General features: G+C 52.5%; 5 non-coding genes across 5 annotated transcripts; 4 read left to right on the top strand and 1 right to left on the bottom strand.

Moving 5' to 3' along the window:
* Positions 1 to 1,113: 1,113 nt before the first annotated feature.
* TRNAT-UGU (transfer RNA threonine (anticodon UGU)) lies at positions 1,114 to 1,187 on the top strand. Its single transcript has one exon. It is a non-coding gene; the product is annotated as a tRNA-Thr (tRNA).
* Positions 1,188 to 1,991: 804 nt separating this feature from the next.
* Positions 1,992 to 2,064, top strand: TRNAV-AAC (transfer RNA valine (anticodon AAC)). The gene has a single exon. It is a non-coding gene; the product is annotated as a tRNA-Val (tRNA).
* A 3,095-nt stretch (positions 2,065 to 5,159) lies between these two features.
* On the bottom strand, positions 5,160 to 5,232 carry TRNAK-UUU (transfer RNA lysine (anticodon UUU)). Its single transcript has one exon. It is a non-coding gene; the product is annotated as a tRNA-Lys (tRNA).
* A 5,615-nt stretch (positions 5,233 to 10,847) lies between these two features.
* TRNAI-AAU (transfer RNA isoleucine (anticodon AAU)) lies at positions 10,848 to 10,921 on the top strand. The gene has a single exon. It is a non-coding gene; the product is annotated as a tRNA-Ile (tRNA).
* A 12,073-nt stretch (positions 10,922 to 22,994) lies between these two features.
* TRNAP-AGG (transfer RNA proline (anticodon AGG)) lies at positions 22,995 to 23,066 on the top strand. The gene has a single exon. It is a non-coding gene; the product is annotated as a tRNA-Pro (tRNA).
* Positions 23,067 to 26,219: the final 3,153 nt, after the last annotated feature.

The following is a 26,219-nucleotide window of genomic DNA, read 5'->3' as shown; positions in this document are numbered from 1 at the left end:
AGAAAATAGGTGCCCGGTACAGGTGCTGGCTACATGACTGGGTGCCTGCAGTGCAGAAATGAGAGGATCCCCATCACTTTTCGATGAAGTTCGTGTCTGAATTGTGCCTCAGTCGTGACACTCATTAACAGAAACCCATAGCAAGGGCTGCTGAAATGTTAGCAGAGACATTGAAATGAGGCCAGCAGAGTGTGCAGAGAATAGAATTGATGCTAAGAGTGGGATTTCAACCCAATTTCAACTCCCTTTCAATCCACACCTCCTATATCGGAATCAACAACTCTGTAATACCTCTTCTGGAACCGCGTATTCAGGAACAACACTGCTGTGCAAACACAGCCTTTGCGACCCTTTGCCGTAGCCATGGGCGGCCACAGGGATGTTTTGGCCTCTGGAATAAGATGGGTGAGTCAGAAATTATGCTCAGACACAGGGGAATTTGCTGAATTGGTAGAGCACTCACTAAGCGTGTGAGAGGCTTTGGGATAAATGCCCACATTCTCCAACAGAAGTGGTGGTTTTTTCCGTTCTTTTCCAAGGCAGTGTCAAGCCAGGAGCGAAGCTTCTCCAGTGCCCCCTTCCATTTCCTACATTTTGCCCCCTGCAAAGAAACAGCCCATTTGGGTTCGAAAGCTGCTGGACCCCAGCCTCCTTGGCCTTAAAGATTTCCGTTTAAAACAAAGGTTAACCTGCGTCATGGGCTATGATTACCTAATCTTTCAAATGTCGCCAGTTCCCCATTTCTAGGGAGCTTCCAGCACTGACCACAGTCTCCCCAGTACAGCAGTCACAGGACACCTGTCCTCTGGGTCTTCACTGGCCAAGGCCCTTCCCCAACCAATGTGGACCATGAAGGCCCTGTGTTTGCCATGGCAGTCTGAGCACTGGAGTAGGTCTGTATTCTTCCGGAGGTGGGGGACAGTTTCTTACACCCCTGAGTGACACCACCTAATTCTTGAGCGCAGACCTGTGCAAAGAGTCACCCCCGCCTTGGGAGTTAAACCTCCCCAGCTCCTCTGTCTGACAGGATCGAAACTCCAGCAGAGCGAAGCAGGCCCAGGTGGGGCTGGTGGGAGTCAGGTGTGGGCAGACAGAAGAACTTGGCTAGATGCAGGCATCATGGCTTAGCTGGTTAAAGCACCTGCCTTGTAAGCAGGGGATCCTGGGTTCGACTCCCAGTGGTGCCTTCATGGGGTCCCCTCTTTGTGGACAGGATGTGGCCTTGTGCATGTTAGCTATGATCCCCCAAAAGACATACTGATGATTTCCTTTATGTGGGGAGGGCTGCTAAAAGCTCAGTGCTCCTGGCTCCTCTGTGTGGAATGGCAGAGCCTCCTCAGCATTTCCCTTTCAAAAGTGAAGCCATGGCCCAAGTAAATAGCTCGTATGGGAACCTTTTGAGAGACATTTCAGTGTGCTGAGAATTACTTTTTTTGAAGCAAGTGTGAAGAGAGAGAAGAAAACTGGAGTTTAAACATTTGTATGTTCTGTAGTTGTTAAAAGAATTCTAGTGTTCTGTTACGCACACACACATTTCTTTGTTATCAGCTGTTGCAAATGTTTCAGCTGGAGCCTGGCTCTGCTTTTCTACTTTTTTCCCCACGGCTATGTCTGCACTGGAGAGCTCTTTTTTCAAAAAAGCCACAGCTCTTTCAAAAAGTCCTGTGGAGCATCTACACAGGAAGGCTGTGGCTCCACTGCCCAGCCCTTTTGGAAGTGGCAAGGAAATGTGGCCAACAGGAAATGCAAATGAGGTGCAGACTTAAATATTGCATGTGTCATTTGCATAACCACTTGGGACCTCAATTCTGGAAGAGCTGATATTGAAAGTCCCAGTTGTGAGTGCAGCTGCTTCCCTCTCCTCCAGCAGTTGAGCTGGTAAAGGACTCCCCTCAATTTCTATTAGGTCCCCCATCCACATGTGGCAGGGCAAGCAGTGGCTTGAGGATGCAATTTAGTGGAGGGCAAGCTACCACCTGGGCACAAGGTCAGCTTCTGTAGTGTAGTGGTTATCACATTTGCCTAACACGCAAAAGGTCCCTAGTTCAAAACCAGGCAGAAGCAAGAACGCCTCTTTTTGTCTCACTTTCTCTTATGCCCCTGAGGGCTCATCTCTTTCTGCTGTAACCTCTCTCTCTGACAAGCCCAACACCCATGTGACAGAAGAAGTTGAACCAGACCCTGTTGTCCAGGAGGGGAGCCCAGCAGATGCATTGCTGCTCCTGCACAGAAGCTCTCTCCTGGCATGTACTTGAAGGGTTTTCCCTCACTGATTTCACTGGCTGGGAACCACAGAACTATCTTTGCCCCTCCTCTAACAGAAGCTGTGCCAGGCAAGTGCCCCTGCCCTATCCCACGTGTTCCCTCCCAGCCACAGCCTGCTCCTGAACCTGCCTCCCATCAGCTCCCTACCTCACAGACAGGCCTGGCAGAGAAGGGGCCAATCCAGCTGGAGCTGCTGTGCTAACAGAGCAGCTGGAAAGGAGCAGAGCATGTCAGGAGGAGACACAAAGGCTGCAGTCCCTGCCCATGGCCCTGGTCTGTACCCACCCAGCAGGGACACATGCACAGAGCTGGGGCAGGGCCCAGCCCCAGAGCAGAGAATGGTCATGGCTGGGCTGTGCTGCTCCCAGGCCAGGGCACCACAGGGCCCTGCTCACCCCAGGAAGCAGCACTGCAGGGGACAGGAGTGAGCGTAGCCCTGTTGGGCCAAACCTGCACGTCCTGTGTCCCCGGCCAGACTTCCTGGCAGGGCTGAAGTTGGGACATATGAAAAAGTTCCAGGCACGTTGGGTGAGGTGCCGAGTGGTGAAGGGGATGGACGGCTAATCCATTGTGCTCTGCAGGGCTTGAATCCCATCCTCACTGAACCTTTATAGGCACCATCCTGCTGAGCTTTGTTGAGTTCCAGTCCTATTGTGTGATGCTACTTCTAGCACAGCTGAGCCGGCTGCCTCCCAGCGCCTGTGCTGGGCAGACTCCAAGCACAGGCCAACTCTGTGAGGCTGAGCTGTGCTCTGGCTGCCAGAGGTGGTGGGGTGGGATGATTTCATTTGCCTGACAGGACCCAGCCCATCTCCAGTGTCAGACCGACAGTGCTACACTCACCTCAGTCCCCTGCAGCCAGGGTGCAGTGCCCTAGCCAGACAGAGTGGCAAGGTGGGGGCACCCCTGGCTGAGCTGCACCCAGTGACATGGGCAGCTGTCTCTAAGGAAAGTCCTGTTCCCAAGGCTGAATCAGGGGCTCTGGTCTCTCCCAGCTCCTGGGCTGGGCAGTGCACAGCTGGGAAAAGAGCAGACACTTGCCAGAGGGGAATGAATGTTTCTCTGCCCCAACTGCAATAGATTCTTCCACAGCACCAGCTAGAGGCCCTGAGGCAGGTCTCCATTCGACTGTGCCACCCTGGACAAGACTTGAATTCTTCTGTGCTTCTCAGCAGCTGAGGAATGTGTCTTTGGGCCACAGCTCCTGCCCCACAGCTAAAAGGAGCCCCACAGTTAAGAGGCCCCACTTGGGGATTGCCCAATTTTGTACCACCGTGTGATGCTGGCCTCAGCATGCCTGCTGCTTTGGGGGTGGGTTTGGTGGAGGGGAGAAGCCAGGCCGGGGCCGGGGGAGTGGGGGAGGCTCTTTATGGGAGTCATCTGGCCACACGTAGTCATGGTCCTCCCTTTTTCTTAAGCTGTGCTGAGGTGCTCTGTGGCATTAGAGCCATTCCATGGATGTGTCAGTACCAGCAGCTGCACCTCCGGGTGCCCAAAGGAGGACAGGTGAGCTGGGCTGCTGCCCGTAGCCTTCACGCCCCCAAAGAATGGGTCCATTTCTGGGAGGCCCTATGGGAGTACTTTGATTGGGGGATCAAGTGAGCACCATCCAGGTCTCCCCTGCACACTCCCACCACCACCAGCATACCACCCCCCCCACCACTCACTCACTGCCCCCAACACCCACACATTACCCCCACCACCCGCTCACTGCCCCCCACACATAGAACATGCGGGGGTTGTGAAAAATGAAAATGATTCCTCATTAAACAACCTAAATTCTCGCCTCTGAGCATGGAACATAACAAACACCATCAGAACTATCTATGTACAATGGGGGGGGATAACTATATACACTAACTATTTACATGGGGAGGGACAGGGGGCACATGGGACTTTCCGAGGGTGAGGGTGCTGGTGGCCGTAGCCTTATCCATGGGCTGCGGTGTGCTCGGGCCCTAGCATGCCAGGGTCATGCCCTGGGAGTGTGTGCCCTGTGGGGTACGTGCCTGACAGTCCATCGCCATGGTCTGGGATTGACCATTGGGCAGATGTCCAGCTGGAGCTGTGGGATGGGACGTCCAGCAAAAGCTCAACCTCCTCGCTGGGTCACTTGGGTGCTGGGCTGGATGGTCCTTGCTCTGGCCCTGGGGGTTTGGAGCTGGGCTCTGGTCCTGACTCAGGCTTCACTTTCTGCTGGGGCTCCTCGGCCATGGTGTCAAGGAAGACCAGGAGAGAGTAGGTGTCCCTGGGGCCTAGGATGGCTTTGAGCTCCGGGTAATAAGGGCAAGTGTTGGGGACAACCCCCAGACCAGATGGCTGAGTCCTGCACCCGGGCATAACCCTGCTGCAACTCCTTGACCTTACTCCTGATATGGTGAGGTGGGCAGGAAGGGTGACCCCAAGTGGTCAGGCCTTTGGCCAGCTGGGTGAACACTTCTGCATTCCATTGTTTGCTTCCCATTACGTGGAGCACCTCCTCCTCACTCCAGAGGTCACAGAGCTCAGACTCAGTGCAGGACGGGCCCCACTTCCTCTTCCAATGGCTGGAGGCCTGAGAGCCATGGGATGGCCCGGTGGGGGAGCCCTGGGGGCACTCAGGGGGCTGGCTGACATCTGGTCTCTGGAGGAGCACCTCATGGTATGGCTGCTGCCTGCATGGTCTCAGCTTCCTGATTCAGGGTTTCCAGGTCCTTGCAGCTTTAAGAGCTGATTCCTGCCATGGCAGACCCCACTACTTCCAAGTAGAGGGCTGCAGAATGTCAACACGAATCCTCCTTTTACTGTCTTTGTTTGTACTAGAGCCAAGGAGAAGAACACACATTTCCTGCCAGAGGCCGGGACAACAGTGAAAACTGTTTCTTAGGCTGAGAACAGTAGTGCAAGAATGGAAGCGCCCAGCATGGGGCTTGAACCCATGACCCTGAGATTAAAAGTCTTATGCTCTACCAACTGAGCTAGCCAGGCCACAAATAACCCCCCCCCCTACAGCCTATCACAGAGTAGAAAGAGTCAAATGTGCCTCAGCTGGGCAAAAGTCAAACGTGTGGGGCAAAGTGCTCACAAGGGCCGGACGCCAGTCTTTGTTATCTGGGCTGCAGAAGGTGAGATGCAAAGAAAACAGGCTGTTGGAGTGAATCTTGGCCAAGCCTCTCACTGGTGCTGCTACATCTCCCGAACACCTCACACACCTACGGCAATTTCTGCACAACAAATGAATGCTGACACCATTGATCTCAGCGCAGAGCCGGTGCAGTCAGTAGAACACGTTTCTTTTTCATACAGACTGAACACACATTTGCAGAGAGTTTTCTGTGGTAAATTGCCTGTTAGTGACTCTCCAGAGAAAGGGGCATTCGTGGCTCACAGACTGTTGTGCTTCACAACAATGGGCGATGGGACGAGAAAGCAGGACCCTGATTCATTCACTCTTCAGTTCCACTGGGGAGGGCAGCACCTTAACCATGTGTTTTCCCTGCCTTCAATTTGCTCAGCATCAGCTGGATCAGGCTCTGACCTGCCCCAGGTGAACGTCGGTCGTCCAGCGCAGTTAGTCAAGAGGGAAGGAGAACGGGACAAAGAGGCTCCTTCTCATGCTCATTTTCCTCACCCTGATTCCTCTCCAGCCTCATGGGCAGAGCGGAGGAAGGAGACTCCCTGTGGGGAAGCCCCGGGGGTGTCTGAGATGGCCCCAGCCCTGCAGCCTGTCCCACATGGCTGGTGTCAGGGACTCTCTATGAGGTCACCACCTTCCAACTTCTTTTAACCAATTGGCTGAGGTGCTGTAAAAGGCTCTTGTGATGTCACTCCCACACCTGCCCCTGGCGAGCAGGGCTCATGTCCTGCTCCTGGCAGCCCCTTTGCATGGCTGAGCTGCTACCCCTGTGTCACCCCCACTCTCTCAGGGACATTCTGGGGCTCCAGCCAGCTGCACATGGGAACAGCAGAGGCTGCTCTGTTCCACAGGCTCTTTGCAGAGATCATCTCATCTGACGCCCCTGCAGATCACAGGCCTCCTGTATGGTGCAGTCGGGAGTGTGGCACCAAAGCGCACACCAGACAGGCACTTGGTCTGCACTGGAAGGCGCCCAGGGCTAGAGAAATCCCCACACCCCGGGGGTGTTCGGAGGACATTAATGCAGTGACTGAAAGGGAAAGGACCCAAAATCCACACTTTTGGGTCTGTATCATAATTCACGTGCAGAACATCTCTTTGCTCAGGTCTGCACATTCCACAATTTTATTTCTCTGTCAAGCTTAAATTTAATTCTTTGAGCAGTGAGTTCTATAATCCCTGATCTTGCCAGAGTAATGACCAATAGATAGATACCTGATATCAATCTATCCATCTATCTAACAGGGAATATATCTAGGAATCATAAAATTTTTTCCTTTTAATTTAATTAAATTGAATTCCCGTTTAATTTCAGCAAGGGAGATTTCGGTTGGACGTTAGGAAATATTTCCTGTCAGGGCAATTAAGCACTGAAATAAATTTCCTCGGGTAAGGGCAAAATCTCCATCTTTGGAGATATTTTAGAAGATGGATAAATATCCAACAGTGAAGATCTAGATCAGGGATAAGGAAACTTTTTAGATTGGTCCCCACTTTTCCTCCCTGAAATTAGCAACAACCCCACAACCTGTCTAATGTGGTCAGAACCGACAGAAGTTTCAGTGATGTTCATATATAAAAAAGCCCATTTGAGTGTGTGTAAGAAAAGAACTCTGAAGAAAGGAAAAACTTTATTCATCGATGTATAAATGTGATGACGCAGACCTCGAAAGAGGAAGAGATTTCATCATTTTTAATGAGGTGGGTGAGCCTGAGACCCAGCAGCTGACTGGGCTGTGGCCCCCTTGGGAAATTTCATGCCCCCTGAGGTTTGCTCACCCCACTAGAGATGGTGCTTGGTCCTGCCATGAGGAAATGGGACTAGACTCGATGGGCATTTCAGGTACCTTCCAATTACTGAGCCCTATGAGTCTGTGACTCCCACTGACCCTGGCCCTGCTTCACTTCTTCAGGCCTTGGATCTTCTACGCTCTGCTCCTTGGCCTTGGAGTCTCAACTATTCTCTTTAATGGCTGCCATGTTCCCTGCAGTCCCTGTGGGAGGCAGTGAAGGGGGAACTCACATCGGCCCTTGACTGCAGTAATCTCCCCTGCGCTTCCCATTGGCCAGGAAGGGGGAACCACGGCCGATACGAAGTGGTGGGTGGTGCCTGCAAATGGAAGAGAGTGCATGGATCCACTTGCCCCTCACCCCCAGGAGCTGCTGCTGATTACACTGGCCACTTTTAGGAGTGGGGAAGGGCTAGTGAGAGGTGAACCTGCTTTACCCCACTGCACCACCACACGGCTGCACCAGAGATTGATATGCCCCCAATCTACGCTGCTGCACAAGGGATACTGCTGCTACCCAATGCCCTACAGCCCCTGGAGGATTTGCTGGAGGCACAGAACTGTCTAGGCAGAGTCCCCGAGCCTGTAGATCAGTTTCGGCATCCCCATGGCCTCTCTGTTCCCTGGCAGCATGGCCCACACAGCACGGAAGGAACACAGGACTGGGATTGGGGTCTCAGGTGCCCAGCTCCCATTGCAATGAATGGAATGAACTGGGAAATGCTGAGGTGCCTTATGCAGCTGTGCAGTCAGCATATGGGTAAGGAAGGCCGTGCCACCGTTTACTTTGCTGGCAGGGAGCAATCTCTAGCCCTGATGGGAGGAGACACCAGCATGCACAGGCGAGGTGCACAGCATGTGGTGAGGCTTACCAGCCTGTTGGGAAGGGGCTTTGGCCAACTCCATCCCTCCCTTTGCTTGGTTGCTTCCTTCACCTGACTGAGAAGAACATGAGCCCTGGACCCAGCCTGGCCAGCCTTTCCCCATCCCAGGAGATGATGTTGATCACAAGGTTCTTGTCCTGTCCCCACTCTGTTGACCTGACCGCCAAAATTCTTGCTGTCCAAAAACACCCCACCAGGGACAGGGTCTCCAGTCCATGTGGCAGAGGAAGGCTTAATGGCCATTACCTGTACATAAGGGACAGGCTTCCTAGTGGGTCTGGACCAGGGGAGGTTGGGGCTTCCTGGACCCATCCTCCCATAGCACAAAGCCAGCCCCCCAGAAGCTCCCACTGCACCACACACCTCCCACATGAAGAGGCAGTAGGAGCACCCTGCCAAGCGACACCTGCCCTCCACAGCAGTTCCAGTGGTTTTCTTTGCTCTCCATTTCCTCTCCAGTTCTGCTGGCCTCAAAGCTCTATTCTTTATACCTTTATTCTTTTCCAGTCAACAAAGCCCACAGCAGGTTTGTCATGCTGCTGGTGGGGGAAGAAGGTGGAGCTTCAGAGGGGCCCTGTCCCCCGAGTAAAAGAGTGGCAAGCTCAATGGGAGGAGATGGTAAGAGGGTTTCAGCCATGACAGTGGTCTCCCTTAGAGCAACTCAGGTGAACACAACAGCAAGGCCCCTTTGCCTTCATGGAAGGGGAGGGCTTTGAACAAATGGGGGATGCAGGCCAATTGCTGGAAATTTCCCCAAAAGGTGGATACTGGAGGAGGCATTCTGGTGGGCCTCACTTATCCAGCAGGAGGAAAAAGCCCTCACTCAGGTGCACCTGTGGATAAGAAAACAAAACCCTGGACAAAGAGAGATTTATAGCAAACCTCAGTGCTACCTGGAGGACCCACATTGATTTGAACTGAGATAGAAAAATTCAGAGTTCTAAATGAACATAAATAGATAGATAGATAGCTGTCCATCACACCCTGAGACATGCAATTTGAATCTTTTCTTGATACCTGTGACTCTTGATAGTTTGGCACCCTGCACTCCTTGACTAGACTGATTCTCATGTGCACATTCCTTCTGAGAAAGGTTGAGTTGCCTCTACAGAGAAACAAAACTCTCACCATCTTAAACTGGTAAAGAGGGGCAGAACTCAGGGGTGGAGCATTTGACTTCATCTGAATAGGTGCTCCATTTCAGGTAGTTTTCTTGAGGTTTTCATGAGCTCATGGGAATAAGGGGACTTCGAAGTAGGCAGCATCCTTTCGAAAAGGAGCCCCGTCTGGACACGCCACGCGGCGGCAAGGAGCGTCAATTTCGAAGCGCAGCTGCCGCCCGCATGCTAATGAAGCGCTGAATATGCATTTCAGCGCTTCATTAGTAAACTTCGAAATGGCCATTTGCATGGCCATTTCGAAGTTTGGGGCACGTGTAGACACAGCCAATATGTGAAAGGAGAATTTTAACTCCTCCTGTCCTCAATGTCCTCTGGGCAGCAACTCCAGCTTCCCTCTGGCACAATGTCTATGCTGGGGAATGGGAAGGCGTTGTTGTGGGCAGTCCAACCGTGTGCGTTGGCCCCACAAAGACACATTTCTTTAAAGTGCAACAAGACCATTTTTTTGGTTTAAGATACAGACTAACACAGTCACCTCCCTATCAGCAAGCAGTGACGTAATAAGGTGGCTTAGCTGGCTAACATAACTGACTAATAAACAGGAGATCATGGATTCAGTTCCTGGTGGTGCTTTGTTGTATGTCTTTCTGAATGTTTCCCTACGTCTGGCTGGGGAGCAGAGAAGACCTCCCCTGGCAATCTCTCTCCCTGCTGGGGAAGGTAAAGGCTGATGGAAAAGGAGCGTTGGAAAGAATCTAGTCACAGCCTGGAGCTCGGGAAAAGGCAGTTGTGATGGGTGTGGGGAAGGTGCTGCTGTGGCTGCCAGAAGAGAGTCTGTGCCTCACAGCTTTGTCGTTCTGGGGAGTCCTGTGCCATCCAGCTCCTCCAGCACGTTTGTTACACAGACACAATTCCCTGTCGGCAGGAGCTACGTTCTGCCCTGTCTGTGGGAGCAGCTCCTGCCCCAGCCCTGCCTCTGCAGAGACACCCCCCCAGCCCTGTCCCTGCACACCATGTGCACACACTAGTGAGTGACAGGGGGCGCCTCACTCCCAGCCACACCCAGCTGTGCCCCCACCCCAGTGGTAATTCACCTCTCACCCCAGCTGTCCCCAGTGCTGACCTGACACACCTGAGATCCCTCTTGTAGCTTCCTTTTGCTTCCTCACCAACATTTCCTAACCTTGCTGGGAAGCAAACCCCTGCAGTGGACATGAATTGTGCAGGTGGGAGACGTTCTGACACAGCCCCTGGGCAGGGCCCAAGGTTTCAGCTGGTTACTCTGCAGTGCAGAGGGAGGAGGAGTTCGGCTGCCAGCCGGAAGAGGTGGCAGGTGTGTGGGGAACCCGGGCAGGGCTTGTGGCTGAGGGAGGAGGGGAAAAGGGCAGTGGGCGGGGGGTTGGCAGGGTCTGAGGGGACAAGGGGATCAGGGCACTGCGGAGGGGTGGGAGAGACAGGATCTGAGGGACCCACTGCAGGGCCCAGGACAGCTGGCAAGGGGCAGCCGGGGCTGGGGGAACCCCAAGCTGGGCTCCGAGCAGTGGGGGATGGGTGAGAGAGTCTGAAAGGGGAGGCCAGGCTGGTGGGGGAGGGGAGGAAATCTCTGTTCAGTGTCTCTCCAGCTGCCTGTTGCTCCGTTCCAAAAAGGCCCCTTGTGAGACTTTTTGCAGCTGGCCGGCTAGCTCAGTTGGTCAGAGCGTGGCGCTAATAACGCCAAGGTCGTGGGTTCAAGCCCCATGCTGGCCATGGGCAGGTCTTTTCTGCTTTCCTTCTTGCGGCTGCTCTGGGCAGGAGGCCCAAAGAGCTGAAGGAACCAGGCTGAGAGGCTGGCAGGGAGCAAGTCAGAGTCACCACCCCAGGCAGAGGGAAGGGCTGCAGAGTGGTCCTGGGGGAGGTGAGGATCCCCAGATTCCCAGCTCTGCAACACACACCTCCCACAGGAAGGAGCAACAGGAGCCCTCTGCCAAGGGCAGCAGCTACAGCAGCTCCATGAGCTTTCTCTGCTCCCCATCTCCCCACAAAGGACTTCTGGCCTCACAGGCTCCCTCCCTGCACACCTGCTACTGCAGCACCACAGGCCCAGGTAACTCACCAGTGGTGCCAGTCCCTGCCTGCCCTGCTCCTCTTCCTGCCTGAGTTCTGCTTCCTCACTCAGGTCCCCCAGCTGCTGCTCTGGTGGGCAGAGGGCTGGGGAAGGCAGAGGAAGGGCCCTTGGGGGTGAGATGCAGAAGCACAAGGAGCAGGCCCTGGAGGAAGTCCATGATGAGCAGCTTTGCCCATGGGAGCTCAGGAGAGGGGCAGAGAGGTACAGGTGACAGGGTGGGTCTCTGCAGAGGTGGGGTTGGGTGACAGTCCTGGGGGAACGCACCCCCCCAGATGCTGTTTCCCTGCTGCCTCCCTGTCTGGGCAGCCTCTGATGCTGTCCCATCTATGTGGTGCTGAGTGCCGCGCATCATCCCCCTGAGAGCCCGGGGAACAGAGCTGTCCAGGGTCCACATGCACCTGGACTGGTGGCCCTGTGGGATGCCTGTGGCCACCCCGGGTGGGACCTGACACTCCCTCCCTGAGCACTAGGGAGGCTGGTGTTCATGGCACCTACCTAGTGGTCCCTCCAGGAAGGCAGGTGAGGCACAGTCGGACCGGACCCAGCTGGATGGCCTGGATGGGAGATCAATGACAAGAGCCCCTTCGCTTGAGCCCCTTGTCATCGCTGGTGGGGTCGAGTGGCTGTGCTGTCCGTGGTCGCCTGGTGCTGGCGAACGACCCCGGATGCTCCTCGCCCTCAGTCGCTGTCTCTGGCTCAGTGTCCCTGACGGATGTGTTGAGGAAGATGGTGGGAGGTCCGGCCTACTTCGGCCCCAGGAGGCAGTGGAGCTCTTTGTAGAAGGGGCAGCTTGTGGGGGCTGCCCTCGACCGCCTGGCTGCGTCCCAGGCCCTGCAATACCCCTGCCGCGGTTCTTTTCATTTGACTGGACCTGGTCCAGTGTGCAGGTGGGGTGGCCACGGCCGAGCGGCCCCTTTGCCAGCAGCTGAAAGGTGACCGCATTGCGGCAAAGGACCCCCCCTTGTTAGAGGACCTCCTCATCCTTCCAGAGGGAGAGGAGGTCTGGGATCTCGGCTTCTGTCCAGGAGGGGGTTCGATGATTCAGGGCCTGGGCCGCCTCCTGGGAGAACTCCCCGCTGTCTTTGGAGGGCCCCTGGGGTGGGCGGGGATCTGGGTGGCTGGCCATAGGTCTGGGTGGTGTGGGGGACTGGCTGTCGGTCGTGGTGGCTGGTGAGCTGGAGAGCAGTGTGGCCTCACTGCTGGCTCTACGCTCTCAGCTTCCTGCCTGAGGGTTTCTGGGAGCCTGCATCCTCTTAAGCCTGGTCGGACACTAGAACCATAGAGCTCTGTCTGTGCTCTGAGCGGTGCTGCCGCCTGCCGGCTGATTGCCGCCGTGGAGGACTCTCCCTTTCAAATGAGCGGGCCGCGGAGCATCTACACTTGATCTCTTTTGAAATTGTCTTTCGAAGGAGGCCGCTCTTCCCATCCTGGGAACGGAGGACCGACTTCGAAAGAACGCGGGAGTTCTTTCAAACTTACTTTCGAAAGGGCGCAGGGTGAGTGTGGACGCTCCGCGAGTTCTTTTGAAAGAGCTCGGTCTTCCAGTTCTAATTTCGAATGTACTTGCGAATGTAGACGCGACCTTAGGGGCAGCGTGGAGCGAGAGCAGGCAGGGAGCCTCTTTTATGCCCGTTGTGCTGCTGAGTGGGAACTGTCTCGAGATACTCACCTCCAGGCTGTTTGCACCACAAACATGTAGGATCCACAGCAACCCCTGGACAAGAGCTTAAGACCTTCTGCACACACTCCCAAGCCCCTCTCCAACACCTGTCCCTTTGTGCAAGGGGCTGCTCTATGGATTGTCTGCTAAGCCACCTCTCTGGCTGAGTCATCTGAACCCCACCCACTCAGGCCCTCTGGACCCTGCTGAACACTGCAGCCTTCGGTTTCAATCCCTGCCTGCCCTCACTGTGTCTGGGAACAGGAGGTGGCTGGCTAATGTTGGTGGCCAGCAACAGCCTGCAGCTGTTAGCTGTCTTTTATTCTGGGCAGGCAACAAAAAACTACTTATTTCCAGCTACAGAGGAGGGTGAGGAGAAAAGAAATCCCTGCCTGACCTTTTGCTTCCTTGAGCAGCCTTCCCCTGTGTGACTCATAGGGGAGGGCCTGAGAGAGGCTAGCAGGCTTTCACAGCCAGAGGCAGGAGCGACCAGGGGAGCAAAGCGGACAGGGAGCTGCTGACAGGGGGAGTTTAAAAGGGAGTCGAGGATTGTCCGACCCTCAGACTACTATCCCATGCTTCTCATCCATGTGGGCACTCATGATACTGTGAGGTGCAATGCTGAGCAGGTCAAGAGTGACTACAGAGCTCTGGGGGCACGGGTGAAGGGGTTTGAGGTGCAGGTGGTATTCTCTTCAATCCTTCCTGTTGTGGGTAGGGGCCCAGGCAGAGACAGGTGCATCCTAGAGGTGAATGCCTGGCTGCGTGGATGGTGTCGCCAGGAAGGCTTCGGTTTCTTCGACCACGGGATGCTATTTCAGGAAGGACTGCTAGGCAGCGATGGCGTTCACCTTTCAAGGAGGGGAAAGACTATATTCGGACACAGACTTGCTAACCTGGTGAGGAGGGCTTTAAACTAGGTTTGCTGGGGACAGGGGAGCAAAGCCCGCAGGTAAGTGGAGAACATGGAAACCTGGGAGATGGGTCGGAAGTAGGCGGGAGCATGGGCAACAATGTCAGAGTAAAAAGAGGGCCAGGAAAAAACTGGGGAGCAAGTTGAAATCAATATCTGAGATGCCTATATACCAATGCAAGAAGTATGGGTAATAAGCAGGAAGAACTGGAAGTGCTAAGAAATAAATACAACTATGATATCATTGGCATCACAGAAACTTGGTGGGATAATACACATGATTGGAATGTTGGTATTGAAGGCTACAGCCTGGTTAGGAAAGATAGACAGGGAAAAAAGGGGGAGGTGTTGCCTTACGTATAAAAAATGTACACACTTGGACTGAGGTGGAGATCGACATAGGAGATGGACGTGTTGAGAGTCTGTGGGTTAGTTTAAGAGGGGTAAAAAACAAGGGTGATGTCCTGTTAGGAGTCTACTACAGGCCACCTAACCAGGTGGAAGAGGTGGATGATGCTTTTTTTAAGCATCTAACAAAATCATCCAGAGCCCAGGATTTGGTGGTGATGGGGGACTTTAACTATCCAGATATATGCTGGGACACTAATACAGTGGGGCACAGACTATCCAATAAGTTCTTAGACTGCATTGGAGACAATTTTTTATTCCAAAAAGTTGAAAAAGCCACCAGGGGAGAAACTATTCTGGATTTGATTTTGACAAATAAGGAGGACTTGGTCGAGAATTTGAAGGTGGGAGGCTGCTTGGGTGAAAGTGATCATGAAATCATAGAATTCACAATTCTAAGGACTGGTAGGAGAGAAAATAGCAAAATAGAGATGATGGATTTCAGGAAGGCGGATTTTGGTAAACTCAGAGAGCTGGTAGGTAAGATCCCATGGGAGGAAAAACTGAGGGGAAAAACAACTGAGGAGAGTTGGCAGTTTTTCAAAGAGACATTATTAAGGGCCCAAAAACAAGCTATTCCCCTATGTAGGAAAGATTGTAAATATGGGCAAAGACCGCCTTGGCTTAACAAGGAGATCCTGCATGATCTCAAACTAAAAAAGGAATCCTATAAAAAATGGAAACTGGGACAAATTACAAAGAATGAACACAGGCAAATAACACAGGAATGCAGGAGTAAAATTAGAAGGGCTAAGGCACAAAATGAGCTCCAACTAGCTACAGGCATAAAGGGTAACAAGAAGGCCTTTTACAAATATATTAGAAACAAGAGGAAGACCAAGGACAGGGTAGGGCCATTGCTCAGTGAGGAGGGAGAAACAGTAATGGGGAACTTGGAAATGGCAGAGATGCTTAATGACTTCTTTGTTTCGGTCTTCACAGAGAAGTCTGAAGGAATGCCTGACATAGTGAATGCTGGTGAAAAAGGGGTAGAGTTAGTTTTTGAAATAAAAAAAGAACAAGTTAAAAATCATTTGGAAAAATTAGATGTCTGCAAGTCACCAGGGCCTGATGAAATGCATCCTAGAATCCTCAAGGAGCTGATAGAAGACGTAGCTGAGCCGTTAGCTCTCATTTTTGGAAAGTCATGGGAGACAGGAGAGATTCCAGAAGACTGGAAGAGGGCAAATATAGTGCCCATCTACAAAAAGGGGAATAAGAACAACCCAGGAAATTACAGGCCAGTAAGCTTAACTTCTGTGCCAGGAAAGAAAATGGAGCAGGTAGTTAAGGAAGTCATCTGCAAGCACTTGGAAGGTAGTAAAGTGATAGGAAACAGCCAGCATGGTTTTGTAAAAAAACAAATCATGTCAAACCAACCTGATAGCTTTTTTTGAGACGATTACGAGACTCGTAGATAAGGGAGAAGCAGTGGATGTGGTATACCTAGACTTTAGTAAAGCATTTGATACGGTCTCGCATAATATTCTTATCGACAAACTAGGCAAGTCCAACTTAAATCGTGCTGCAATAAGGTGGGTGCATAACTGGCTGGCTAATCGCACCCAGAGAGTAGTTGTTAATGGTGCTCAATCCTGCTGGAAAAGCATAACAAGTGGGGTTCCGCAGGGTTCTGTTTTGGGACCAGTTCTGTTCAATATCTTCATTAATGATTTGGATAGTGACATAGAAAGTACGCTTATTAAGTTTGCAGATGATACCAAGCTGGGAGGGGTTGCAACTACCTTGGAGGATAGGGTCATAATTCGGAATGATCTAGATAAATTAGAGAAATGGTCTGAAGTAAACAGGATGAAGTTTAATAAAGATAAATGTAAGGTGCTGCACTTAGGAAGGAATAATCTGTTTCACAAATACACAATGGGAAAAGACTGTCTAGGAAGGAGTACAGCAGAAAGGGACCTAGGGGTTCTAGTAGATCACAAGTTAAATATGAGTCAACAGTGTGATGCTGTTGCAAAAAAAGCAAACATGATTCTGGGATGCATTAGCACGTGTGTTGTGCACAAGACACGAGAAATCATTCTACCGCTCTACGCTGCGCTGGTTAGACCTCAGCTGGAATATTGTGTCCAGTTCTGGGCACCCCAATTCAAGAAAGATGTGGAGAAATTAGAGAAGGTCCAGAGAAGAGCAACTAGAATGATGAAAGGTCTGGAGAACATGACTTTTGAAGAAAGGCTCAAAGAATTGGGCTTGTTTGGCTTGGACAAAAGAAGATTGAGGGGGGACATGATCGCGGTTTTCAGATATCTTAAAGGGTGTCATAAGGAGGAGGGAGAAAACTTGTTCTTCTTGGCCTCTGAGGAGAGAACAAGAGGCAATGGACTTAAGCAGCAGCAAGGGAAGTTTAGGTTGGACATTAGGAAAAAGTTCCTAACTGTCAGGGTGGTCAAGTACTGGAATAAGTTGCCAAGGGAGGTTGTGGAATCTCCCTTGCTGGAGATATTTAAGAACAGATTAGATAGATGTCTATCAGGGATGGTGTAGATAGTGGTCGGTCCTGCCGTAGGGGCAGGGGACTGGACTCGATGGCCTCTCAAGGCCCCTTCCGGTCCTAGTGTTCTATGATTCTATGATTCTATGAAAAGCTCTGCAAAGACATAGGCCAAGTCATCCCTCCAACCCACCCCATATGCTGTGGCATGAAGCAGCTCCCGTCCTTTCCTCCCACACAAATTACAAAAATTGCTGCTGGGCACATTCTGATGGGAACCCTGACAGAAATCTGGGGCGGGCGTGGGACCCTGCAGCCTGTGGTCTGCTGGATTGCTCATGAGCTTGCTCAAACCTGAGTAATTTTACCATGTGTCCCGCATGCAGCAAATGGAAATAAGGTCATGCAAGGGAAAGTGCTGCCTTGCATTGTGTAAGAGACCCCTTGTGGAGAACTCGACCTTGCGTCTTCTAACAGTGTAGGAACCTCTCCAGCTGTAGCAGGGCTGGGTACAGGCACCTGACTGATTCTCACTACCTCGACAATTGCACATCTACATCCTTAGCTGTGCAGAGTTTGCACTCTGCTTTGGTGCCAAAATTAACAAGCCATAGAACTCTACAGGAAACTCCTGACCTCCAAGCACACGCTCTTCCAGCCTTTCATGCACTTTCTCCATCCTGTACACACAGCACAACTGAGAGCTGTAGAATGTGGATCATGATTGCAGTGGCTCCTCACTCAAGGCACAGTGCCCATATCCTGCCAGAGAACTCCCCATGCAGAGATGGACCAGGGATGGCTCACTCCCAGTCCAGCCAGTCTTGGCACAGAGAAGAGCCACGGCAGAGCTGTTAATTCTACCTCTCCTAGGGCTGGACATACCCCACTTCGAGAACATCCCAAGTTCAACTCAAGGGGGCCTTGTAAATTGGAATCCAAAGGAGAATCCATGTCACATTTCCACTTTCCCCGACCCACCCAGATCCTGCATAACCAAGAATTGCCTCAGCACGTCTCTCAGGTGTGTTCACCTGTCACAGCCCACTGGAAGCCTCTCACCATCAGTGGCTAGTCAAAGTGCAGCTATCTCTGTGGCTTGCTGCCCTTCTTGAGAGATTGCAGCTCACACTATTATTTTCTTTTCACAAGTGTTTTCTAGGAGCTGAGTGCTTGCGGGGCCATCCAGGAGAAATTCAAATGCAGACCAGCTGATTAGCAGAGCACCCGCAGCTGGCAGGGTGTTTTTTTACTTGTGGTGCACACATGCACATGCCTTGGTGTACGTGCAATTTATTCTGCACATGGAAAGATGATATTAAAAGGAACGCTTCTCTCAGACCCTTGAACACCTGTGGGAGGGTGGGTCCTTTCTTAGAGGGCTCATTCCCTCCCCCACATACTGCTGTCTCTGCTCATGGCTTCTCACCCGCAGGCTGCTCTCAACATGCTCACCAAGTGCCAGGCCTTAGGGCATGGTGGAGATGGGATCCTGAGTGTCGCTGTCCTTCCTGGCTGGGTGCAGACAGACATGGGGAATTCCAGCTCCATCCGGGTAGGTGCCTCGCTGGGAGAGGCCAGTGGTAGCCAAGTGTTAGGAGCAGATGTTCATTGTTGGGGGTTGTGATGGGGTTCTGGGGTTCCCCAAGCTCTGCACCCCGTCCGCAGGCAGGAGAGTCTCTCACTTAGCAGGAAAACAGCAGGTTTATTAGCCGACAGGACACAGCATCGTACAGAGGAGTCAGTACAGCCGGCAGAGACAGCCAGTCCCATCCATGTTGGGGAGAGGAGGCCCCGAGGGGCCCCCAGAGCTGGGGCCTTGCCCCCTCCTTTGTCTCTCCCTCAGCCCAGACTAACCGCTTCCAACTCCCAGTTCCAATTTAAACCCCTCAGGCTCCACCTCCTCCTTTGTCTGCAGTACAAAGGTGTTACCTGGTCGTCAAGGTTACCCTCAGCAGGAGCCCCACACCCTCTGTGAGCCACTCACACACACACAGGTATCCCCCCACTTCATCACATCTCTCCCCCCTTCCAGACCGAACTGAGCGGGGTCACTCAACTGGTGACCTGGGGAAGTTCGGGGCTCTCCCCTTGTGACAGGGCATTGGCTGTACCCTCTGTTCTCCCCTCGATGTGCACCACCTCCACATCATAGTCCTGCTGGGGGAGGCTCCAAGTCAGGAGCTTGGTCTTGGCCCTTTTCATGTGATGCAGCCGGGCAAGTTCCTTTAGTTCCCTTGGGTTGGTTGGTCTTGCTGCAGCACCAACAGATTAAACAGGTCTTTTGTGGTCTGGGTCCTGCCCCATCTGACCACCAGTCCATACAGCTGCTCCAGCCAATGTCTGGAATTCAGTTACAGTCCAGTAACGGAAGGTACAAATGCTTCCATTCTTGGCATTTAGCCAGACCACCACAATGGCTGTGTGCCTTAGTTTCCCCTTCCATGCCACACAATAGGTTTGGAATGTTCCTTTTCATGTCAGAGGTTGCAAGACTAGTTACAGGGAACAATGGTGACATTTCAGAGTTACAGACTCCTTTAGCATACAATTTATGCTTCTACATTAATGTCATCATGTCACATGGCTCTTTTTAAACATTCAGTGCATGGTACAATTCTACAGCTTTTGGTAGCAGCACCCCTTGGTTACAGCAGTCAGCGTGAGTAACAGAACAAACCCATTGCAACTGTACATTTACGTTGCTCTTTGGTAGACCACAACTTTTGTGTAACCTCCTTGAGAATCTGGTATTTTGGGGATAAATGGCTGAGGCCTTTCTTAGCACCATCAAGTTCTAATCTTCTCTCTTGCCCCCTGGGGTGGAAATTTGATCTCTCTGGCTGTGCCCTCTCTTCTAACAAGAGCTGGGCCATTGATGATCTCAGGGAGATGGCCCCCCCCACCAGTCTGGAAATTTGCAAACCAAACTGCTTTCTGAGAGTTGTTTTGTGAGTCCCAGACGCAGAATCCACATGAAGGAATCCCTGTTTATCCCTTACTGGCCCACCAGGCCCAAAGCTCCTTTGTCCTTCCACCTCCAACTACTGCCTCCCCATGGAATCAGAAGTGGAGTCCAGTATAAGAATATAAGTGTTTCCACCATCTGGAGATGGGGAATTGCTGGCGCTCTCCTGCATCCTACAGAGACTGACTGTGCAGCTGTTTTATTTGGTTCTCGCAGGGCTGCTCACATTCCCTGATAGTTTTCACTTTACTTGCACCAACTTCCAATTCCTGAGAAACTTTTACCCTGCCTGCTTTGGACCCTTCCAGAGCACAGCCAGTGGTTTCACACTCAGGCAGGTCCTGGCCATCAGGAGCTGAAACAAACTTCTCCCCAGGCAAAGGGCTGCTCTGGCTCTTACAGACATGCACCTTTCCTGTTCACTCTCCTTCACCTCACTCCCATTTTCTGCAGTCCCCACAGACGGGTTAGGAAAAGTTTCAGGGAAATTCTCTTCCTCAAGAGCTCCCCCAGCCAACAACTCACCCCTGTCTGGCTCCACAGGGGCACTGCTCCCTTGAGCCACAACCAGCTCCTGGGGTTCACCTACACCCAGGATCACTTCTGGCCCATCAGGCAGATTCCCATGTAATCCCCCTCCAGGCAGACAGCCAGTACCACCGGACAGAAGGTCAGGGTCCCTTTCCTCCCTTTTGCTACCAGCTCCTTTATCTTCATCAGGCAGCATAACTCCATTGCCCGTCTGTTCTTGTGTCCTGGCGAGAGGATGACTCTGGTAGGACAGAGTCCTCTCACCCCCTCCCAATAACACCTCAGCATTAGGCAAAGAACAAGTACCAGAATCGTCTGGTCTCTGGGATTCCCTGATGATACTAACTGGATTAGACCAAGTTAAAGCATCATTCCCCCTGAGAGACACAGAGGTAGGCCCACTTCCCATCTGGGCTTCAGCTGCCCTCAGATCCAGCTCTGGGATCTTGGCTCCATCTTGAGCCCCCACAGGCTCAGGCAAAGGATTCACTTCCCCAGAAGCAGAAGCACTTTTCTTGCACCAAGGACCAGTGTCCTTAGCAGGGATACCACTGCCCATCCCAGAGCCATTCCCTCTGCTCCAGCCCCCATGGCTGCATTCAGAGACACACCTGGAATGCTCTTTTCTGGTGGATCCTTCTCCAGCCACCCCAGGCTGGGAAATCTTCCTCAGACAATGGGCTAGTTTCCTCATTGGCACCTTTTCCAAATGCAGGCTCTGCTCTCTCCCCAGGCTGCTGCTGCTGTTCAACACAGACAGACAATGGGAGACACTCTCTCCTTTGTCCCAGCCCCCCGGCTGGTCTCCACACACACACAGAAGGTGGAGCAGCTTCTCTCACAGACAACTTGCCATTCCCAGTGGACAAGCTGCTTTCCTGCACAGACACACAGGCACCTTCCTCGGCCCAGGCCTGGAAAACTCTTCGCAGGTCTATCTTGGCCACTAGTAGATGATGGGTTGGAATCGCTCCTTCCCTCCTTGAGCTGCGGCAGCCCACTCGGTTCAGAGCTCCAGGCAGTCCAGGGTTCCCTGCCCCAGTTCGGGCTCACCTCTGCAGGATTCTCCCCAGCCCTCAGCTCCGCCACTGCACATCCACGCTGCCTTGTCCAGCTTCTTTAATCTCGATTCGGTTTCCAGGTGCTGCCACTTCACAGCGGAGTTGCTCAGTGTGGTTGCAGGCTCTCAGGCTGATGCCCTCTGCACCCCACGATTCCTGGAAGAATCCCTTCAGTGTGCCAGGCTCCTTGCGGGTCACAAGCTGCCTGGGGTTAGGCCGTAGGCCCCTCCGCCCTCTGGGACTGACTCCAACAGATTCTCAGAGGAACCCCTTCTTCAGTGTGACACCCGCTCTCAAGGACCATGAGCACCCTGTCTTGGGAAGAACTCATTCAGCGTGTCAGCCTCCTCATGGGTCACTTGTTCCTGGGGGTTGGGCCCTCGGCCCCTCCACCTTCTGGGGCCGACTCCAATGGACTCCCAGGAGTAACCCCTCCTTGGGTGTGACACCCCCTCTCGAGGACCACGACCGCAGTTGCTTGGGTTCGGCCGCAGGCCCCTCCGCCTTGGGGAACTGCACCTCACTGCCCTTCAGCACACCTGGGTCTCGCAGGCCCCACTTCTTCCGGGGCCCCGGTCACTTACTGCTGGATGCTCCATCCTCAGGGTGCAGAACATCCCACTTCTGACACCAGTGTGATGGGGTTCTGGGGTTCCCCAAGCTCTGCACCCCGTCCGCAGGCAGGAGAGTCTCTCACTTAGCAGGAAAACAGCAGGTTTATTAGCCGACAGGACACAGCATCGTACAGAGGAGTCAGTACAGCCGGCAGAGACAGCCAGTCCCATCCATGTTGGGGAGAGGAGGCCCCGAGGGGCCCCCAGAGCTGGGGCCTTGCCCCCTCCTTTGTCTCTCCCTCAGCCCAGACTAACCGCTTCCAACTCCCAGTTCCAATTCAAACCCCTCAGGCTCCACCTCCTCCTTTGTCTGCAGTACAAAGGTGTTACCTGGTCGTCAAGGTTACCCTCAGCAGGAGCCCCACACCCTCTGTGAGCCACTCACACACACACAGGTATCCCCCCACTTCATCACAGGGGTAATGGCTGTGCTGGAACCCATCCTACCCTCCACCTCTGCCCTGCATGGAGGGATCGTGTCCCACTCAGATGCTCTCAGGGATTCAGTGCTGTGCTCTGGGCTTCCAACCTCCTGCTGCCGCTTGCTTGGTTTCTCGAGCTGCTGGCATCCCAGAGTGAAGGTGAGCAGAGTTGCTGCTGCTGCTGCTGCTGTGGGGTTTTTTTGGGCACCAGCTCACAGGTACTTGCATGCAGTCATGTCTGTGCTCTCCACCCAGTATCTTCATGAACCCCAAAGCCCAAATCCCAGCCTGGACCCTGGACCACTTCTACAGACCACTCTGCAGCCAAGAGCTGAAACCCACTCCAGCTCCCGCTCTCACAGCCTTTTTGTCAGAAGCCGGGTTTGTTTTGCAAGGCCAAGTGTTGCTCAGGGAGGAGGAAGTCTTGAGTTGAACTCCCTGATGCTCCCCCCAAAGAGTGTATTTGTTGCTCTCCCTGACCTTGCGTTGCCTACATTTTTCTCTCACACAGTGTGGTTTCTGAACTGACCTGAGTGTGTAGTTGGTTTCTTGCTTCAAAGCTATGAGGGGAGCTTGGAAATGACCTTGGAAAAGTGAAGTTAAGTGTAGGATTTATCAAAGCACTGGGGGGTTATTGAAACCTGATTCTGTGGAAAGCCCAGCGCTTTCTTTTCAAAAATGGCTTGTTGGTCTAGGGGTATGATTCTCCCTTAGGGTGGGAGAGGTCCTGGGTTCAAATCCCAGACAAGCCCTTGTTCTACCATTGTCTAATAGCTGATCCAGATGGTTTTGGGGCTTATGTCCTCTTACATGATTTTCCTCTCTTCATTTGCTCTGTTTAATGGAACAGCCACTTGCTACTGGATGGCTCAGCTCAAGCATCAGCTCTGTCAAGATATGGTCCTGCCAGTGACTACACCTCTCCTGTTCACTGTGGCAGCCCCTCTTGCTGGTAGAAGCTGCCACTGTCCAGCTTCTGACTCCCCCTTTTGTCTGGATGACTTGGCTGTTCTCCCTTCTGAGCTACAGTCCTTCATTTCTCTGGCACTCCCAGTCACCCAGACAATCCTCTCATTCCCTGCCACAAGCCTGATCTATGCCCTCAGTGGAGTTGGTGGAACCCAGGTGCACCCCACCTCTGGTTGCAGCCCAGGAGGGACCCTATACTGAGCACTTCTGGGGTTTTTCCTCCCACCTCTCCCTGCTCCTTCCCTGGACTGCTTCCTATAACTCCCACTTCCCTGCTCTGCACTGGCTATGAACCCTCAGCCGTTCCAGTGTAAGCAACGTGCCAGCAGGAACTCAATGCTGCTGAAGGCTGGGAGGAATGTGTCTCCCAGAGATCATTTGCATGAGAGTGCAAAGGGGTGTATATGTGGTACCTTGCAAACAAAGCCTGATGGGTAGCAAGGAAGCAATGAGTATTGTCTATTTTAAACACATTGTTGTAAAATCACAATTTATGCTCACACTCAGCATAAGAATTGTGAAATCTCACCAATGCTCCAAGCTGTTGTGGGGGACAGGGCAGTCATCACAAGTGCACAAGACATGGATTGCACAGGGCTCCCCTGCTTTAAAACATTGTAAAACAAAAGATAGAGAAGTACAGCTTGAGTTAGTTATCTGATTGTGGATAGCTTATTATTTTGGATCTGGTTTTACTACTTTTCTGCACCTGATAAAGATAATAGTGAAAACTAGTGTTTTAATGGTAATTAAGATCACTGAGGCTGTACCTACACTAGCCCCAGACTTTGAAATGACCACGCAATAGGCCATTTTGAAGTTTACTTATGAAGTGCTGAAATGCATATTCAGCACTTTGTTAGCATGCGTGCGGACGCGGCACTTTGAAATTGACACGTCTCGCCGCCGCGTGGCTCGTCCTGACGGGGCTCCTTTTAGAAAGGACCCCGCCTACTTCAAAGTCCCCTTGTTCCCATCAGCTGGGAAGTAGGCTTCGAAGTAGGCGGGGTCCTTTCGAAAAGTAGCCCCCTCGGGACGAGCTGCGCGGCGGCAAGTTGTGTCAATTTCGAAGTGCCGCGGCTGCCTGCATGCTCATGTGGCGCTGGATATGCACTTCATTAGTAAACTTCGAATTGGCCATTTGCGTGGCTATTTCGAAGTTTGGGGCTACTGTCGACGTAGCGCAAGAGCTACAATCGTAGGACTTGGTTTCAGAGACAATCTTCAGCAAATACAATGACTAGCAGTTGGTTATTAGCACCAGCAGTGGATGGGTGGGGCAGCTGAGAGGGAGCAAACTGAGTGCGGTAACAGGGCAAAGATGGCATTGGCTCAGGTTCGGTGAGGGAATGCGTCAGTGTGAGGTGTGGAGTCTGCATAAAATACAGACTGGATGGGTCACTTTCCAACCTTTGTCCTCTGAATGTTAAAATCAAGATGCTTGAGAGGCTCATCCTTGAAGCCCTTTTTGCTGATGACTCTGCGCTGATGGCACACAGGGAATCTGATCTCCAGCTCATTGCCAACAAGTTTGCTGATGCCCCTGGCTTCTTTGGTTTGTCCATCAGCCTGGGAGAGACTGAGGTCCTGTTTCAACCAGCTCCAGGATCTGTTGCTCTTCCCCACTTCAACCTTAACTAAAGGAACAAAGTTAAGAACAGTAGAAGAGTTTAAGTACCTTGGCAGCGTGAAAGCCAATGACAGCTCTCTTGACAGTGAAATCCACGCCAGAATCTGCCAGGCCAGCTGGACATTAGGAGGTCTTTTAGGAGGCTTTTCTACAGAACATCAGAAAGACTTGGCACCTGTAGTTTTACAGCCCCTTCTACTTGGAGTTTTGCTGAAACCTGGGTTTGAAGCAGGGGCCTTTAGATTTTTACTCTCCCACATGCCCGACTGAGCTACTTCAGCACCAGCTTCAACAATTCTGAGGCCATTCCTTATCAGTTGGAGATGATTTTGTCATGCAACTGCTGAGGGAACACAACAGCGAGGCTTTTGGCATCATCATCATCTTCATCACCATCATCATCAATCATGGGCTCAGCGACCATTGGTGTCCAATGACTCCATCACTATTTCCTTCCATCTTTCCCTGTCCAGTGCGGTGCGCCTTGGTTTCGGTAGATGAGCTCCACACCAATCTACTATATCATCTACCCATTTTCTCTGGGCTCTGCCACTCCTATTTGAACTGACCGTTATGCCGAATATCAGGGTCTTGATTTTCAATTCATTGTTCCTTTGGGAAATAAGCCCGAATAGCTTGTGGAACCTTCTGGAGCAGGTTCTCTGTGGCTATATCTGCCAATCAAATACCTCATTGTTGACCTTCTCTGTCCATCAAAGCTGCAGCCTGTGTTTGAGGAGGTGGAGAAGTGGGAGCCTGTGGAGGCTACAAAGACAGGGGAACTGTGTGAGCAGCAGGCCAGGAGAATGCTCATCACAGTCACCTCCTGGATGGGTGAGGGTTTGGGAGGTGGCACTTGGCTAGGCCAGACAGAAGGCTGTGGCCAGGAGAAAGAGGCTGGTAGGGGGGTTACCCGGGGTGGGTCAGAGAAGAGGCAGTTCCCTTCATTCTGAGCCAGTGTTGGGTAAGATGTGGCACTCATGTCTCTCTCTTCCAGAGTTGTGAGCTAAGCAGAGGCAGGGGAAGAGGGAGCTTTGCTCCAGGCCTTACCCCAGGGCTGTGGCTCAGGTTTATCCTTTCGACTGTGCAGAGGCAATGGGTGAAGGGGTTTAAGGGACAGCCCGGTCCCTGTGTGCCCCACCCCTGGGAATGACTGGAACAGCTCCCCCTCTCTGAACTCTCCAGCAGAGCCCAGTGGCTCTGCAAAGCAGGTGAGAGGCTGCCAGAAATATGTGGCCAGGCACCACTGGCTGCTGCTTCCCTAACCTCCATTTCCCTGGCAGGCACAGGGCCAGGGGAGCCACAG

Source organism: Carettochelys insculpta, chromosome 33, assembly GCF_033958435.1.
Source record: "Carettochelys insculpta isolate YL-2023 chromosome 33, ASM3395843v1, whole genome shotgun sequence".
Lineage (NCBI taxonomy): Eukaryota > Metazoa > Chordata > Testudines > Carettochelyidae > Carettochelys > Carettochelys insculpta.
This window is presented reverse-complemented; position numbering and strand designations above follow the sequence as displayed.